This window comes from Oryx dammah, unplaced genomic scaffold, assembly GCF_014754425.2.
Source record: "Oryx dammah isolate SB20612 unplaced genomic scaffold, SCBI_Odam_1.1 HiC_scaffold_3, whole genome shotgun sequence".
Taxonomy (NCBI): domain Eukaryota; kingdom Metazoa; phylum Chordata; class Mammalia; order Artiodactyla; family Bovidae; genus Oryx; species Oryx dammah.
In genome coordinates, this window is record NW_024070187.1 from 36,750,894 (window position 1) to 36,767,514 (window position 16,621).

The following is a 16,621-nucleotide window of genomic DNA, read 5'->3' on the forward strand; positions in this document are numbered from 1 at the left end:
ATTAAGAAGAGGTGGCAAGAATACACAGAAGAACTGTACAAAAAAGATCTTCACAACCAAGATAATCACGATGGTGTGATCACTCACCTAGAGCCAGACAACCTGGAATGTGAAGTCAAGTGGGCCTTAGAAAGCATCCCTACGAACAAAGCTAGTGGAGGTGATGGAATTCCAGTTGAGCTATTTCAAATCCTAAAAGATGATGCTGTGAAAGTGCTGCACTCAATATGTCAGCAAATTTGGAAAACTCAGCAGTGGCCACAGGACTGGAAAAGATCAGTTTTCATTCCCACCCCAAAGAAAGGCAATGCCAAAGAATGCTCAAACTACCACATAATTGCACTCATCTCACATGCTAGGAAAGTAATGCTCAAAATTCTCCAAGCCAGGCTTCAGCAATACGTGAACCATGAACTTCCAGATATTCAAGCTGGTTTTAGTAAAGGCAGAGGAACCAGAGTTCAAATTGCCAACATCTGCTGGATCATGGAAAAAGCAAGAGAGTTCCAGAAAAACATCTATTTCTGCTTTATTGATTATGCCAAAGCCTTTGAGTGTGTGGATCACAATAAACTGTGGAAAATTCTGAGAGATGGGAATACCAGACCACCTGGCCTGCTTCTTCAGAAATTTATATTCAGGTCAGGAAGCAACAGTTAGAACTGGACATGGAACAATAGACTGGTTCCAAATAGGAAAAGGAGTATGTCAAGGCTGTATATTGTCACCCTGCTTATTTAACTTCTATGCAGAGTACATCATGAGAAACGTTGGGCTGGAAGAAGCACAAGCTGGAATCAAGATTGCTGGGAGAAATATCAATAACCTCAGATATGCAGATGACACCAACTTTATGGCAGAAAGTGAAGAAGAACTAAAGAGCCTCTTGAAGAAAGTGAAAGAGGAGAGTGAAAAAGTTGGCTTAAAGCTCAACATTCAGAAAATGAAGATCATGGCATGAGGTCCCATCACTTCATGCCAAATAGATGGGGAAACAGTGGAAACAGTGGCTGACTTTATTTTTCTGGGCTCCAAAATCACTGCAGATGGTGATTGCAGTCATGAAATTAAAAGACGCTTACTCCTTGGTAGGAAAGTTATGACCAATCTAAACAGCATATTGAAAAGCAGAGACATTACTTTGCCAACAAAGGTCCATCTAGTCAAGGCTATGGTTTTTCCAGTGGTCATGTATGGATGCGAGAGTTGGACTGTGAAGAAAGCTGAGCACCAAAGCATTGATGATTTTGAACTGTGGTGTTGGAGAAGACTCTTGAGAGTTCCTTGGACTGCAAGGAGATCCAACTAGTCCATCCTAAAGGAGATCAGTCCTGAGTGTACATTGGAAGGATTGATGTTGAAACTGAAATTCCAGTACTTTGACCACCTGATGTGAAGAGCTGATTCATTTGAAAAGACTCTGTTGCTGGGAAAGATTGAGGGCAGGAGGAAAAGGGGATGACAGAGGATGAAATGGTTGGATGGCATCACCAACTCAATGGACATGAGTTTGGGTAAACTCCAGGAGCTGGTGATGGACCAGGAGGCCTGGAGTACTGCGGTCTGTGGGGTCGCAAAGAGTTGGACACGACTGAGCGACTGAACTGAACTGAACTATACTAACTGTGATATGGAGCATGTGGCAGGGGTCCACTGTCCAGTTCTCTCTTTCTAAGAACTTGATGTGTGGAGTATAGTCAGTTGGTACCTTTAGGTTCACTGTGACAGTCCCACCAATGCAATGATTCCTTCCCACCCCCCAACCCTCACAAAGCTGCTTCTAACCAACAACCAAGCCCAGAAGGCTTGGCTATTTCTAACCAACTGGGCTATTTCTAGCCAACACAAGACTCCTCTAATGTGCCCTCTCTGCTCAGGAGCCCCTCATCAGCCTGGCCAAGACCCTTTCTTAGCTGGACTGCAGTCTGTGGATTTTTCTACCCAATTCTTCCTTCCCTCTGCCTCTTACAGGTGTCAGACCTGCAGCACAGTCAGTAGGTGCTCCCTGTCTAGTCCTTCTCCCTCTCCCATATTTCAGACACTTCTCCCAATAAATCTCCTCCATGTCGAAATTTGTCTTGGTGTTCATTTTTTGGGAAGATCCAATATAACATCAAGGGAATTGGACTGGATTTCTTCCAGCTCTAAAACTCTATCTGCTTAGGGGATGCTAAAGCTTATACCTGTTTCATGAGAGAAGAGAAAAATGGCTGAGCATTTAGGCCTCTAATCCACAACTATTTGGAGCCTATGTTCATTGCTTCTTTTGATTTTTGCCCATTCCCCCCCCTCCCCCTTTCTGGTACTTATCAAGTAAATATTTCTGAGCAAAGTTTCAGATTGCTATAAAGATTTCAGAGACTGGCTGAAAGCTGGCCTGAAGCACCATTTTACCTTAGCCAATGGTTCTTATACTTCAGTGTGCAGAAAAGTCCCCTGGGGGTATCTTATAAAAGGCAGCTTCCTGGACCCAACCCAAAGACAGCTTCACTCAAGAGAAAGGTAGGAGACCCTGGGAGCTGCTTTTGCATTAAACTCCCTTATAACTGATGCTGTTAGTTCACAGAGTAACTGAGAAATGAGAACTCATGATGAAGAAAATCTACATTCTTAAGTTTTACAATGATTATTTACTGAGAAGCTATAGTGTGCTGTGGGAGAAGGCAATGGCACCCCACTCCAGTACTCTTGCCTGGAAAATCCCATGGACGGAGGAGCCTGGTAGGCTGCAGTCCATGAGGTTGCTAAGAGTCAGACATGACTGAGTCACTTTTCACTTTCATGCACTGGAGAAAGAAATGGCAACCCACTCCAGTGTTCTTGCCTGGAGACTCCCAGGGACGGGGGAGCCTGGTGGGCTGCCGTCTATGGAGTCGCACAGAGTCGGACATGACTGAAGCAACTTAGCAGAAGCAGCAGCATAGCGTGCTCTGAGAAGCTATAGTCATTAACTCTGCATGCATGGTGGGGGCTGGGGTGGGCCAAGATGATTTCTTAAAAGTGGTGATTTCCTGCAGCGGGCGTAAAAAATAAGAAGGAATTTGTCCCCCGGACAGTAACATGGTGAAGACACTCTCAGTATATGTAGATCACATTAGACTAGGGAACTGAGGAGTCCTGGAGTTGATTGGCAATGGAAGAGAAGACCAAGGGAAGGAATGCGGACTTTCTAGATTATCTCAGTTACCACCTTGGACTTCACTTTCAACACCTGTGATATCAACAGAGAACATCACTACAGAAATTTAGGGAACAGCCCTCTTATCTTGAGAAAACACAAGGTCAACAGAAAGTTGAGACTCAGAAGTAGTACATGCTACTTGCTTTTTCTTTTTGTGGCATAAAAGGGGCCTGAATTTAGAATGGCACTAGATTGGAAACTCTCTGTGATGCCTTGGGATCTCTGCTCTGGCTCCCTGAGGTGCATCCTGTATTCTTAGGCTTCTCACAGCCCCAGGAATGAGTATCTAATTGGTTTGGGAACCCCCTATTTTCTCTCAAGGTTAGCCAGATACAAAGGACCCATCTATCAGTGAGGGCATTTGAGCCCCTTGATCCTCGTTCAGAAGTGAGGATCAAGATCCTCCGGTCCACTGATAGTCCCAAACATTGATCCATAGTTGTCCTCGAATTTGACATATGATTTTGCCCCTTGTGCTTCAATCCCCTGTAAAATTTTTTTTAATGATTTTCTTTCTTGTTATCAAAACGGTATAGGACCAGGAAAAATAAATCAAAAGAACTATTATTTTTAAAAATTACTCCCAATTAAAAGACTCTTTTCAAAAAAAGAGTACATATATCTTATTTTAGAGGTTTAAGGGTGCTCTGAAGTACATCTATAAATTTCTTACTGCCAATGTACGTCGTTCAGGAAAACTTTTGAAATGAGGAAAAAGGAGGACAGAAGGTATCAGAAAAAAAAAAAAAGAACAGAAACAGATCTAAATATTGAATTGTTGTACAATCTATACATTTTGTATTTGTTGCCTTGAACAAAATAAGTTTAAATAAACATAGTTACATTACCTTAAGAAAGACAAAGAATAAAAATCACCTGTATCCTCACTGGTACAAAGAAATAGTTTGGCTAACATTTGGATATGTTTCCTGTCAGGCTGCCTTTTTAAAAAATATTTTATTTATTTGACTGTGCCAAGTCTTATTTGTAGCATGCAGGATCTTTAGTTGCAGCTGTGGGATCTAGTTCCCTGACTCGGGACTGAACATGGAGAGCATGGAGTCTAAGATACCGGACTACCAGGGAAGTCCCAAGGTTGCCTTTATATGTATATGTTTTAAGATATTTATTTTCATAACTATGATCATGGTATGCAATCAATTTCATTTCCTCAGTTTTGCATTTACCATTATGAGTGATTTTTTGTTCATATACATCATGCTTAATGTGGACATAAAATTCCACCATGTACCTCTATCATATTTTACTGCTATATACACCTATTGTTGGAAATTAAAGTCATTTTCAATGTTTCATTATAAATAATGGTGCTTAGAATACAGAATTGCATTAAAGCTTTTTTTTCACACTTTGGATTTTCCCCTTAGGATGAATTCTCTGAAGTAGATTTTGAGGATGAAAGAATAAGAAGGCTTTTAAGAGTTATCAACACATTGTCAAACTGCTTTTGAGAACAATGAGAACATTTCATACTGTTACCGCCTAAACAAATGTCTACATCACCACACCCTCATCATTGTTGTGTGTTTCCTGTTCTTTAAGCTTTACAAGTCTGTTGGCAAAAATTGCTGATTTACTTCCCATGGTTGTCTTTTAATGCCATGGCCCTTGATCCCAGAGATGCCACTAAGACACATTACAAATAAGAATCACAGATGTGTAAAAAAAATGTGTAAAAATCATCTTAACTTTCATAAAAGCAGTTTTATTCTTTCAGTTCATCATGCTTCCTTCTCATATTTTTAATGGAAGATTTTTCAGTCTCGGCACTTTGACACTGCAGCATCCCAGATGCCAATAGCTCCTCTCTAGGTCTGTCTAGTCAAGGCTATGGTTTTTCCAGTGGTCATGTATGGATGCGAGAGTTGGACTGTGAAGAAAGCTGAGGGCCAAAGAATCGATGCTTTTGAGCTGTGGTGTTGGAGAAGACTCTTGAGAGCTCCTTGGACTGCAAGGAGATCCAACCAGTCCATTCTAAAGGAGATCAGTCCTGGGTGTTCTTTGGAAGGAATGATGCTAAAGCTGAAACTCCAGTACTTTGGCCACCTCATGCGAAGAGTTGACTCATTGGAAAAGACTCTAATGCTGGGAGGGATTGGGGGCAGGAGGAGAAGGGGATGACAGAGGATGAGATGGCTGGATGGCATCATCGACTCGATGGACGTGAGTTTGAGTGAACTCCGAGAGATGGTGTTGGACAGGGAGGCCTGGCGTGCTGCGATTCATGGGGTTGCAAGGAGTCGGACACGATTGAGCAACTGAACTGAACTGAACTGAACTCTACTGTGAGAACCAAAAATGGCTTCAGACATCACCAAGTGTTCCTCCCCACCCAGCAGCCCCGAGGGATAGGGAGTAGCCTCTGAGAACCCAGTGTCCCCTGGGAAGAAAATAGCCCCTAATGAAAAACACAGAGCTATAAGTCCAAGTTTCTATAGTCCCTATATGATATCCTTTTCTGCCTCCTTCCTTGTCAACAAAAACCCAATTTCATTCAGCTGTCCCCTCCCATGGGTTCAGGGGGTGAATTATGGCAAATTATGCCTGGTCTAAGTCAGGCCTTATAGTTTTGTCTCATTTATCAATGACTCATTTTGGTTTGGGCATGGAACTCGGTCCTGGCCAAGAGGATGCAAGGAGACATTTGAAGGACTTCTGGAAAAGATTTACTTACAAATAAAAAGAAACACAATGTCCTTCTTCAGGAGATGTCATGTCTCTGTGTATTGCCTGGAACAGCCAGTGTGGAACTCTCGGGGAGCAAAGTATTGACATGCATAAGATGAAGATGGCAAACACATTACCTGTGGTGACATCCTTGAGACACTGAATTACCAGCTACGGAGAGGCTCTACCTCCTGACTTCTTGTTATGTGAGCTAACACACCTTTAGATGTTGAAGACTGTAGTGTTTTCCACAGTTGCATCCAGCTGGCTTTCTGGGAGCCCCAGACACAGTCCCAAAGAGATGTAGTGAAATCGGAGTCTGGATAGCTGATTCGGACCCTCCAGATCCAGACAAGCAGGTCCAGAAAGGTAGAGGAATAGTGGGATAGAAGCTGTTCCTCAGGGGAGTCAGGAGCTCAGAGAAGTAGATGACTTTCAAGGCCACCGTAAAAAGTAACAGAAGTTCTTAATACACAATGACTGGCTCTGTGTTCATTGGGTCAGAGTGGGCAGGACTGAGCCTGGAGGTGTCCAGACCAGTAACTGCAGGGAGCTAGGAGAGGCAGGGGCTCTTGGAACTAGTGCCACTGTACCCTGCTGGGAGGAGAGTACTATAATACAAGAGAAAGAACAAGGTTTTGGGAACTGGAGTTTCAAAAAGGATTTCAAACCCATGTCTGACATGGGTGGATGGGTGAGTAAATGGATAGGAAGGTCGTGGGGAGGGCAGATGGGTGGAGGAGGGGCTGGTCAGAAGCTGCATGGGTGAAGAAGTAATGAAGAGGGTGGGTGGGAGGTGGGGTGAGTGAGTAAATGGGACAGGTAAATGGAGGGGCAGTCTGTAACTAGATCAATGAATAAACAAATAATAACAACTCTTTTGGGTTTTGTTTTGCTCACAGACAGCCACCTTCTTAAGGTGGGAAGGAACTTCTGGGGATCTCAGGAGGCCACATTTCCATTTCACTTTGTAAGTGAAAAAGTGAAAGTGTTTGTTCCTCGGTTGTGTCCGACTCTTTGTGACCCCATGAACTGCAGCCTGCCAAGCTCCTCTGTCCATGGAATTCTCCAGGCAAGAATACTGGAGTGGGTAGCCATCTTTAGGGAATCTTCCTGACCCAGCGATCGAATCCAAGTCTCCTTCACTGCAGTTAGATTCTTTACCGTCTGAGCCACCAGGGAAGCCCTTTGTGGGCATCCTCAAGAGGATGCCCAGGTTATCCCAACTGTCTACTATTTACAACTTGCAAATGTTATAAAAATAAAAGAAATAAAGACACTTTCTACAAGTCAGGCATGTAAATGAGAATTACAAATGAATTTTCAGGCTGATATAGGGCTACAATCATAAATCTAATATTGCAAATAAGCTTTGGCCTATACTGAATCCGAGATAGCTGCACTTATTAAAATTAAAAGAACAATGAAGATGAAAGCAATGCACGTCTTTTTCACTGGCAGGCGGTGTGACCGACTCCTGAGTTCCTCTCTTAACCTCAGCAATTTGCCCTTGAAAGGAGCAGCTACTACTAATTTGCTTGCAGGCTTTATTAACTTGCTTGTTCGTCCTTCAGTTAGCAAAACCAAAATGTCCTTTCAACGTTGGTAGCTGGGATTTGGTGCAGTTTCTTCTCATATCTGTTTGACCCCTATCCTGATGTTTCGTCCCCCCTATCCAACTGAGGTTCCCTCCTGTGGGTTCCACTGCACCCCTTGCAGGCCTCCAATGGCCTCCCCCATTATGCCACACTCATTAGACTCTGTCTCCTCATTGTTATCAGAGGTTCCTTCAGGAAAATAATCTGCCTGCAATGCAGGAGACCCCGATTTGATTCCTGAGTTGGAAAGATCCACTGGAGAAGGGAAAAGCTACCCACTCCAGTATTTTGGCCTGGAGAATTCCATGGACTACAAAGTCCATGGGGTCGCAAAGAGTCTGACATGGCTGACCGACTTTCAGGTTATTCCTAACCTAGCACAAAAGTCTTAAGAATAAATGAATCAGCTTGAATTTTTTAAGACCAAGTTTTATTAAAACAGGCTTTTAAAACAGCTCTGTATGTATATTTTATTCAAATAAAATGTCTAAAATGTATTTAAATGCAACACAGCATTATTTTTTAAATAAGGCAATTTTCCTACTTACTAAAATCTGCCCTCTTGTTGTCAAATTCAGAGGTTATTAAATGCTGGGATTGGTTGCCCAAAGAGCTTTTTGGCTGTCACTCCCTGGAGGCCTTTAAAAATTGACTAGGATTAAAATATATGATTCAATAGTTTTCCCAATTATAAAAAATAACCAGCTGAGAAAGGTTAAGGAAGGAAATATTCTATTTACAATAGCAGCAAATATACACAACACACAGGGAAACAAATTGAAGAAATGCATAGAGTTTAGATCTAGAAAACTTGAAAGCTGTGACATAAGAGTAAATGAGAAGACCTACTGTGTTTTTGAATAGGAACACTTAATACTATAATATGTAAATTCCCTCTAAACTAATGCATGTGCAGTCCTACACAAGCAATCGTACACAAATATCAACAGGATTTTGGGTAGAGCCAGACACGCTAATTCTAATATCCACATCAAAAATTTAAAAAGTGAAATCCAGGAACTATTTTGTAAAGTAAGTATAGCAAGAGTGGACTAGCCCTATCAGTAGTTTTTATAATATAGCCCAAAGCTTATTATAAAATTATAATAATTAAATAGCTTGGTCCTAAATATGAAATAGATAGATTATTAGAACAGAGGAGAGTCCTGATTGCTAAGTTAATGGTAAAGATGGCATTTCAAGTCCATGGGGAATGGCAGAATTACTCAATAAATGTATAGAGCAATTGGCTAACCATTTGGAAGGAAAGAAACTGAATCTCCACTTTACTCTTCATATCAAAACTAAATCCAGATAGAGTAATAATTTAAAATAAAAATAAAACCATAAAAATTTTAGAAGAAACCATGGATTAATTTAGTTATATTTATCTCATATATTAATTTATAATTTTGGAGATGGGTAAAACCTTGTCTGGGCTTCCCAGGTGGTGCTAACCGTAAATAACCTGCCTACCAATGCAGGAGACATAAGAGACGTCGGTTCGATCCCTGGGTTGGGAAGATCCCCTAGAGGAGGGCATGGCAACCCACTCTGGTATTCTTGCTTGGAGAATCCCATGGACAGAAGAGCCTGACGGGCTACAGTCCATAGGGTCACAAAGAGTTGGACATGACTGAGTGGCTAAGCTGTTATTTACCTACTCTATTAGTTTCCTATTGTTGCTGTAATAAATTACCACAAGTTTAGTGGCTTAAAACAACACAAATTTATTATCTCACACTCTGGGACTCAGAAGACTTAAAAGCAAGGTGTCAGCAAGACTATAGATTCCTTCCTTCCAGAGGCTCCAGAAAAGAATCTGTTTCCTTGCCTTTTCCAGCTTCTAAAGGCCACTATTGAAGAAGGCAATGGCAACCCACTCCAGTATTCTTGCCTGGCATTCTTCACATGGACGGAGGAGCCTGGAAGGCTGCAGTCCATGGGGTCTCGAAGAGTCTGACACAACTGAGCGACTTCACTTTCACTTTTCACTTTCACGCATTGGAGAAGGAAATGGCAACCCTCTCCAGTGTTCTTGCCTGGAGAATCCCAGGGATGGGAGAGCCTGGTGGGCTGCCGTCTCTGGGGTCACAGACTGAAGCAACTTAGCAGCAGCAGCAGCAGAGGCCACTAGGAAGTTTCCATAGTATATAGCCGCTTCCTCAAGTCCCCTGAATCCCTACTTCCACAATCACATCTCCTACTATGCCTCTGACCCTTCTGCCTCCCTTTAAAGGATTTCTGTGAAGTTCACAGCACTTTCTATGAAGTTTTCTTACCAAAAAAAACTGAACCTGAATCTAACCAGTCTTGTAAACGGAACCACCATTTTAAAGGAAATGTAAGTGACAGAAAAATATGTAAAAACGCATCAAGGGTGCAATTGGCAAAATTCAAACTTTTGGAAACTCTAGAATAACCCAGTTTTTTTACAAGTAAAGGAGGGGAATATGTTTCTCTCTCTCTCTCTGTGTGTGTGTGTGAAACTATTGATTAAGAGAAACCTAAAAGACTTACCAACTGAGTTGCAATACATCATTTGAATCCTGATTTGAAAAGAAAATGGTAAGAATTTTATGAGACAACACTATGAAACAATACAACTACTACAAGAAGGATTTACTGTTAATTTTTTCAGTGTGATAATGGTATTGAATATTAAGGGTATGCTACAAAAAGGGATACTTATCTTCCAAAGATATACTCCTAAATTTTAATGGATTAAATACTTCTGAGATTGCTTTAAAATAATACAGAAGCAGGGAGTAGATATAGGTTCAAATGAAGCAAACAACATTAAGTCAGTAATCATTGTTAAAGCTGGGCAACAGGGAAACAGTGTACTGAAATGTTGTAAATATACTTGAAACTTTCATGGTAGAAGTTATATAAAAGTGACAATAAATGTCTTGTTGGGGAGCACATGATTGGTATCACCAGAATCACATCAAGAAATCCAGCTATAAGGGATCCTGAGAAATAATTCTAAGCTTTTCAGCCTCTGCAGCACTTGGCAGAATCAGAGTTGAAATATGTGGGAGTGAAATGTTCAACACAGTTCACTCTCAAATCTGTAACTCAAACCCTGACCTCTCTCCTATAGGACCATAAAAAATATCCAACTGCCTCCTTGACACCTGACTTGGATGTCTCACAGGACCTCCAACTGTATACCAAAGCCAAAGCTAAAGATTAACCCTCTCCTGCTACTTACCAGCTGTGTGGTCTCAGAGAAGCCCCTTGGCTTCCCAGCTCTCTAGTGTGTAAACTGGGAAAATCAACTAAATCATCTCCAGGTCATCAACAGCTCCGGGAATGGATGGGACTAAAACTTACCCCTTCAGACAGTACTAATTTAACTCTATGCTATATTAAATAACAAGTCATCTTAAAAGGGACTTAGCCTATATGTTTTTAGAAGCAGCACTATCTCATGATAAATTTAGCATCAACTTAGCCATCAGTAATCATTTACTCAGTATCAGTGACTGCAGTATATTTAGCTGAAATTTCAAACAGCCCATAATTGCTTTCAGTATGGGTGTATGCGTCCTAGAACCAACCCGGCCAGAAAGCTGCCTCTCTGTAGCCAAGGAGCTGTCTGTTGTTCTGAAGATAATTTTGATGGCTGGGTTTCTTTCTTTTTTTTTTTTTTTGTATCTGTTTAACAAATGTGACAGGTGCAATTTTTTCAAAGGCAAGAGGAAGAGCTGGCCTTGACCAGAGTGCCTGTTGAAGCATCTGCAGGAGGGTGAGTTGTCATTTTTATTGCATAAGTGAGGGTGCTCCCACAGTGAAACGAAGGGGGTGATAAATAAGATTCTTGGAGGCTTTTAAATGGCACTTAGTGGGAGGAGGCCTGAGTGACAGCTGCGAATGGTGCAGGGATCACAACAACATTCTTCTCTTCCTGTGTCTCCCTACACTACAAGCTGGTGCTGCTGCTGGACTTCATTTTCTGTCCACTGGAATGACTTGCCTGATTTAAGGGAGTAAAATGTCAAGTAAGCTTAATACAAATAGGAATAAAAGATAATTTGAAAAATGTGGATAAAAAGTGATTCAGCCTCTTTTGGTCAGTTCAGAACTACTCCCAGGTGTGACAATAATGTATTTTAAGCTCAGCTTTGCTGTTATTGTGTAGCTAAGTAGTGTTTGACTCTTTTGTGACCCCTGTGGACTATAGCCTGCCAAGTTTCTCTATCCATGGGATTTCCCAGGCAAGAACACTGGAGTGGGTTGCCATTTCCTTCTCCAGGGGATCTTCCTGACCCACGAATTGAACCCACATCTCCTGCATTGGCAGGTGGATTTTTTACCACTGAACCACCAGGGAAGCCCTAAATTCAGTTTATCTATGTTTAAAAATGAAACTCTCAATATTAAATAGTAATACAAGTTCCAGAAGAACATACCATTTATATAAAAATTAAAAAAAACAAATATTGTTTATTAGTATGTAGAGAAATGTAGCAAACACTGAAGAAAAGCAAGAAAATGACAAATAAAAATTTTTGATCAGAGGTTACCTCTGGGGAGGAGGGGAAGAAATACAATTAGGGAGGGACACACAGTTATTTATAATGTCTTGATGCTTTAGCTGAATAGTAAATACATGTGCTCATTTTATCCTTATTTTTTGAACTTTGCATATAGGGACAATGTATTTTTTTTTATGTGTGAAATATTTCATGAAACTGCCAAAGTTCCACACCAAGCTCTGTTTTCAAAAACGCTGCTATGAAACTGGTCAATGCTGTTCTGTAGTATAGAGAGGAGATTTTTAGACATGTTGGGAATATGGGAAAGAGTTAATGGATTTTGCTGAATTCTAGTGCCTTCTGGGGTGAATATACTTTAAATGTGCAGATGACACAAAGCTTCTGCAGCAGTATGAACTGTACATACCACAACCACCACAGATTTGGAGCTGATTTACAGAGCAGACTTCTGAAGCTGTGACTAAACTCAGTTTATCTTTCCTCAGAGGCAATATAAGCCTGGGCACTATCAGCTTGGGTATCCTATCCTATCCCTTTTTTTATTTAAGTATAGTTGATTTACAACATTATATTAGTTTCAGGTGTACAAATAGTATATTTAAATAGATTGTACTCCATTTAAAGTTATTATAAGATATTGACTATATTCCCTGTGCTGTACAATATATCCTTGTAGTTTATTTATTTTATGTATAGTAGTTTGTGTCTCTCAGTCTATCACTATCTTGCCCCTCCTCCCTTTCCTCTCCCCATTGGCAATACTAGTTTGCTCTCTATATCTGTGAGTCAGATTCTGTTTTGTTATATTCATTTGTTTTATTTTTCACATTTCACATATGTATTAAGATAAAGCCTTTTTCTCTGTCTTATTTCACTAAGCACAATCCAGTCTAAGTCCATCTATATTATTGCAAATGGCAGAATTTCATTCTTTTTATGGTTGAGTAAAATTCCCATTGTGTGTGTATGTATATACGTCTACATATATACACACACACACACATACCTCTTTATCCAGTCATCTGTTGATAGACACTTAGGTTGCTTCCATCCTATCCTGTCCCTGAGATTCAAAGGAAATGAGACTTGAACCTCCAGTAACCATACAGTGGGAATCCCAGCATCATCCACATTTTGGGTTTCCAGGGGGCTGGCTTCTGTTTCTCCTAGACCCCTCTAGCTCCACATCCCTGCTTCCCAGGGGACTCATTCCCTTAAGGGATCAGCTCAAGGCCCTGATGTGCTTTCCTGCCTCTGGAGACATTGTCAAGTGGTGAACAATGCCCAATCAACTTTACTTTCCCAAGGACCATCTCTACAGGGGTTGGGGCAGCAGACCAGCTGCAATGTTGGGAGGGGTGTCACATTGCAGAGCATCATAGCTCAGCAAGTAGCTCAAAGATGGATACCAGGCATCTAGTTTCTTAAAGTTAAGTCAAGGAAATTTTCAGCCATTCACCATTGTGTTTTATATTCATTTGCTATGTCTTTTAGTTGCCATCTTTACACAGCTGGGCTTCCCTGGTGGCTGGAACAGTAAAGAATCTGCCTACAATGCAGGAGACCTGGGTTAGATCCCTGGGTCGGGAAGATTCCCTGGAGAAAATAATGGCTACCCACTCCAGTATTCTTCCTGACGAATTCCATGGACAGAGGAGCCTGGTGGGCTGAAGTCCATGGGGGTCACAGTCAGACACAACTGAGTGATTAACACTTTCACTTCACTTGCCATACACCTAGGTGGTACTGCTTTCAATATTTGTCAGGTGAGGAATCAAAGTAATTTGTTAGGTAACTTTCTAAGGCTCTAGACAGTCTGTGGTTGACCCATGATATGAATCCAGGCCTGGCTGACTGCATAGCTAGGGCTCTTTCCCTATATCACACTGTGACCTGTAAGCATCTCAGAATATCATGAGATGCATGGTTTATAAAGAACTCACATACAAATTCTAAGGTGCCCCTCTCCCCAAGGGGACACATGGAGAAGGCAACCAGAAGCAGCAGAGAAGAGGCATGAAAAGTCAACATGAAAACAGATGCCCATCTAGGGCCCACAGGGAAAGAGAGGGCAGAATTTGGTAATGGTGGTTATCCAGGATCCCTTTCGCAACTAAGGAAACCTTGACTGTACCCCTGATGTGCCCCGGAGATACAAGGAATTGTATCTCCTTGTATTTTACTTTTTCCTTGCAGCAGTCCTGAGGCAGGTACATGAGGTGGGCACTGACTGTGCCTTTTAGATCAGGATAGGGAGTCCTGGAGAAATTTCAGGGGGTGGTCTAAGCAGTGGTAAGGATGGAACCAGAACAAAGTCTCCTGACACCATTACAGACTGAATTAGGTTCCCTTCAAAATTTCTGTGTTGAAGCCCCAACTCCCCGTGCGACTGTGTTTGGAAAGAGGGCCATTGAGGAGGTAATTAAGGTTAAATTAGGTCATAAGGGTGGTATCTTAATCTGACAGGACTTGTGTCTTATACAAACAGGAAGAGACACCAGAGATGTCTTTCTTTCCACGTGTGCACAGAGGAAAGTCCATGTGGGGACAGAATAAGAGGGTACTGTCTACAAGCTAGGAAAAGATCCCTCATAAAAAACCCACACTAACAGCACCCTGATCTTGAACTCTGAGCCTCCAGAATTGTGAGAAGATAAATTTCTGATGTTCAAGCCACAGTGTCTGTGGCATTTGGTTATGTCAGCCCAAGCTGACTAATACAGAAGTCAACACATGACGGTTAGAACCCAATGCTGACCCATCATTCTAATGACCCTCAGGCCATCAAATAGCACTTATAGTGACTTTTTTAGACCAGAACCCACTTCGGTCTTTGCGCCAACCACCAGTTAATGTTCCTATTTGAAGGCCTCTTCTCCCAGATGAAATACCACTTTTACCTGTGTCTCCTGGTACACTCAGAAGGACTTCTCAGACTCTCTTTTATGGGCTAGCAATCCCTAAGGCTCTGTTTTTGACAGCACTTTCTTGCTCTGCAAATTCTCCCTGGGAAAGTTGCCAAGAGACCTATTTCCATGAGGATCTTGGACAGTCTCCTCCATACCAATGAATAAGTACCCAGTCTAGAATCAACCTTTACTAAATATTTGCTGAATGAATGAATAAATAAATAAATAAACAGACTATCCTCTAAGAGTTGATAATTTCTAAAACGGAATCTCTAGTTGAGATACCTTTTCTGAATTCCAGCCCTACAGTCTTAGTCAGGGACTGCCCACAATAATGCTGCGTAACAAACTACCACCCAAACTCAATGACCAAGAAGCATTCATTCTCATGTAGGGAAAGTGTGCAGTAATGCAAAATCCAATCTAGCACAAATAGACATCAACTGTAGTACAAGACTTCTCCTCCTTGAATGTCTTATGAGCTCCTTAAATTCTCTGTGTCATTTGCCAAGAATCTAGCCCTCTGCCAATTTCTTCCTTCTGGAGAATTGAGTCTTCATGTATATCACCAACTAGCTGGGAATCCTGCTGAATTTGGGCAGAACATCCAATTCTTTCTGACAGCTCTCTTGAATTCTGAATCATTCACCTTCTGTAACCCCTCATTCCCCTGGCCCACACAGCTGACCAGCTCTCCCACTGCAGACATGTGCCTGATTCACACCTATGTTTTCTAAGCTTTCTGGACTTTGTGTCCCCAGATACTCTCAATAGGATGCTTATTTCCCAACTCCCACTTGCTCAGTGCTAGTCAACCTCAGCTACCAAGAGCCCACCCAGCCCTGTGTGTCAGTTTGCCAGGAGGAGACTGAACACTGGATGGTCCTTTCAAGCACTCACCCTTATACTTTCTGAAGAAAGCTTCTTTTATCAGCTCTTCTTTGGGGACAGCACCACATGGACTTGGCTAGAAGCTACCTCCTGTGGAACTGACATTGGGACCCAACAAAGGGGAAAGAGGTCAGTGAAAGAGTTACTGATTAACTTTTGCTTTCCTGGTTCATTCTGGATGCGTGCATGCGTGCATGTGCACACACACACACACACACACACACACACACACACACCCTCTACTCAGTTCTAATCTCCTTGCTCATGTTTATTTAGGCTGTCACCAGACAACTTGATAGGCTTCCTCAGGACAAATAGGCCCTGCCCCAGGGGCCTGAGGACAGGAATAGCAAGTCTGGACAGACGCACTTGGCAGAGTGAAGAGGAAAAGCTGTTCAGGATGAATGTCACAGTATTGCTGGCTCTTGCTTGCTGTATTAATTTCTCCCTTAAAAGAAAACTGACCCATTTTTTCCAGCCCACAGCCCTAATGGACTCGTATTCAGAGGCCATCCTTCCCCCACATAAAGAGCTGTATTGTACTTAATGATAAGCCTTTTAATGGAACTTGCTATTTCTGAATCTCTCTCTGGGAAATGCCCATTAATGAGCCTGCAAGTGCAGGGAAAAGCAGATGTTTGGGGGCGGGTATGCTTCAAGGGCAGACCACCCTGGAAAGAAAATGGACAAAAACTAGTAACAGGTTCTTTTTCATGTCCTTGAAACTGGTTTGATTTACCCAAAACTATGATTTAAATAAACTTTGTCTTCAAAATATAAAGCTGTTACTCCTCATGCTACCCACTCCCCATATCCTATCTGCATAAATCCTTACTCTACCCACAAATG

At 41.8% G+C, this 16,621-nt stretch overlaps 1 protein-coding gene across 3 annotated transcripts in view; it reads right to left on the reverse strand.

The window, feature by feature from the left end:
• Window positions 1-16,621, reverse strand: part of FAM184B (family with sequence similarity 184 member B) — a 117,170-nt gene that overhangs the window by 83,530 nt on the left and 17,019 nt on the right. The gene's annotated exons all lie outside the window — the stretch shown is intronic.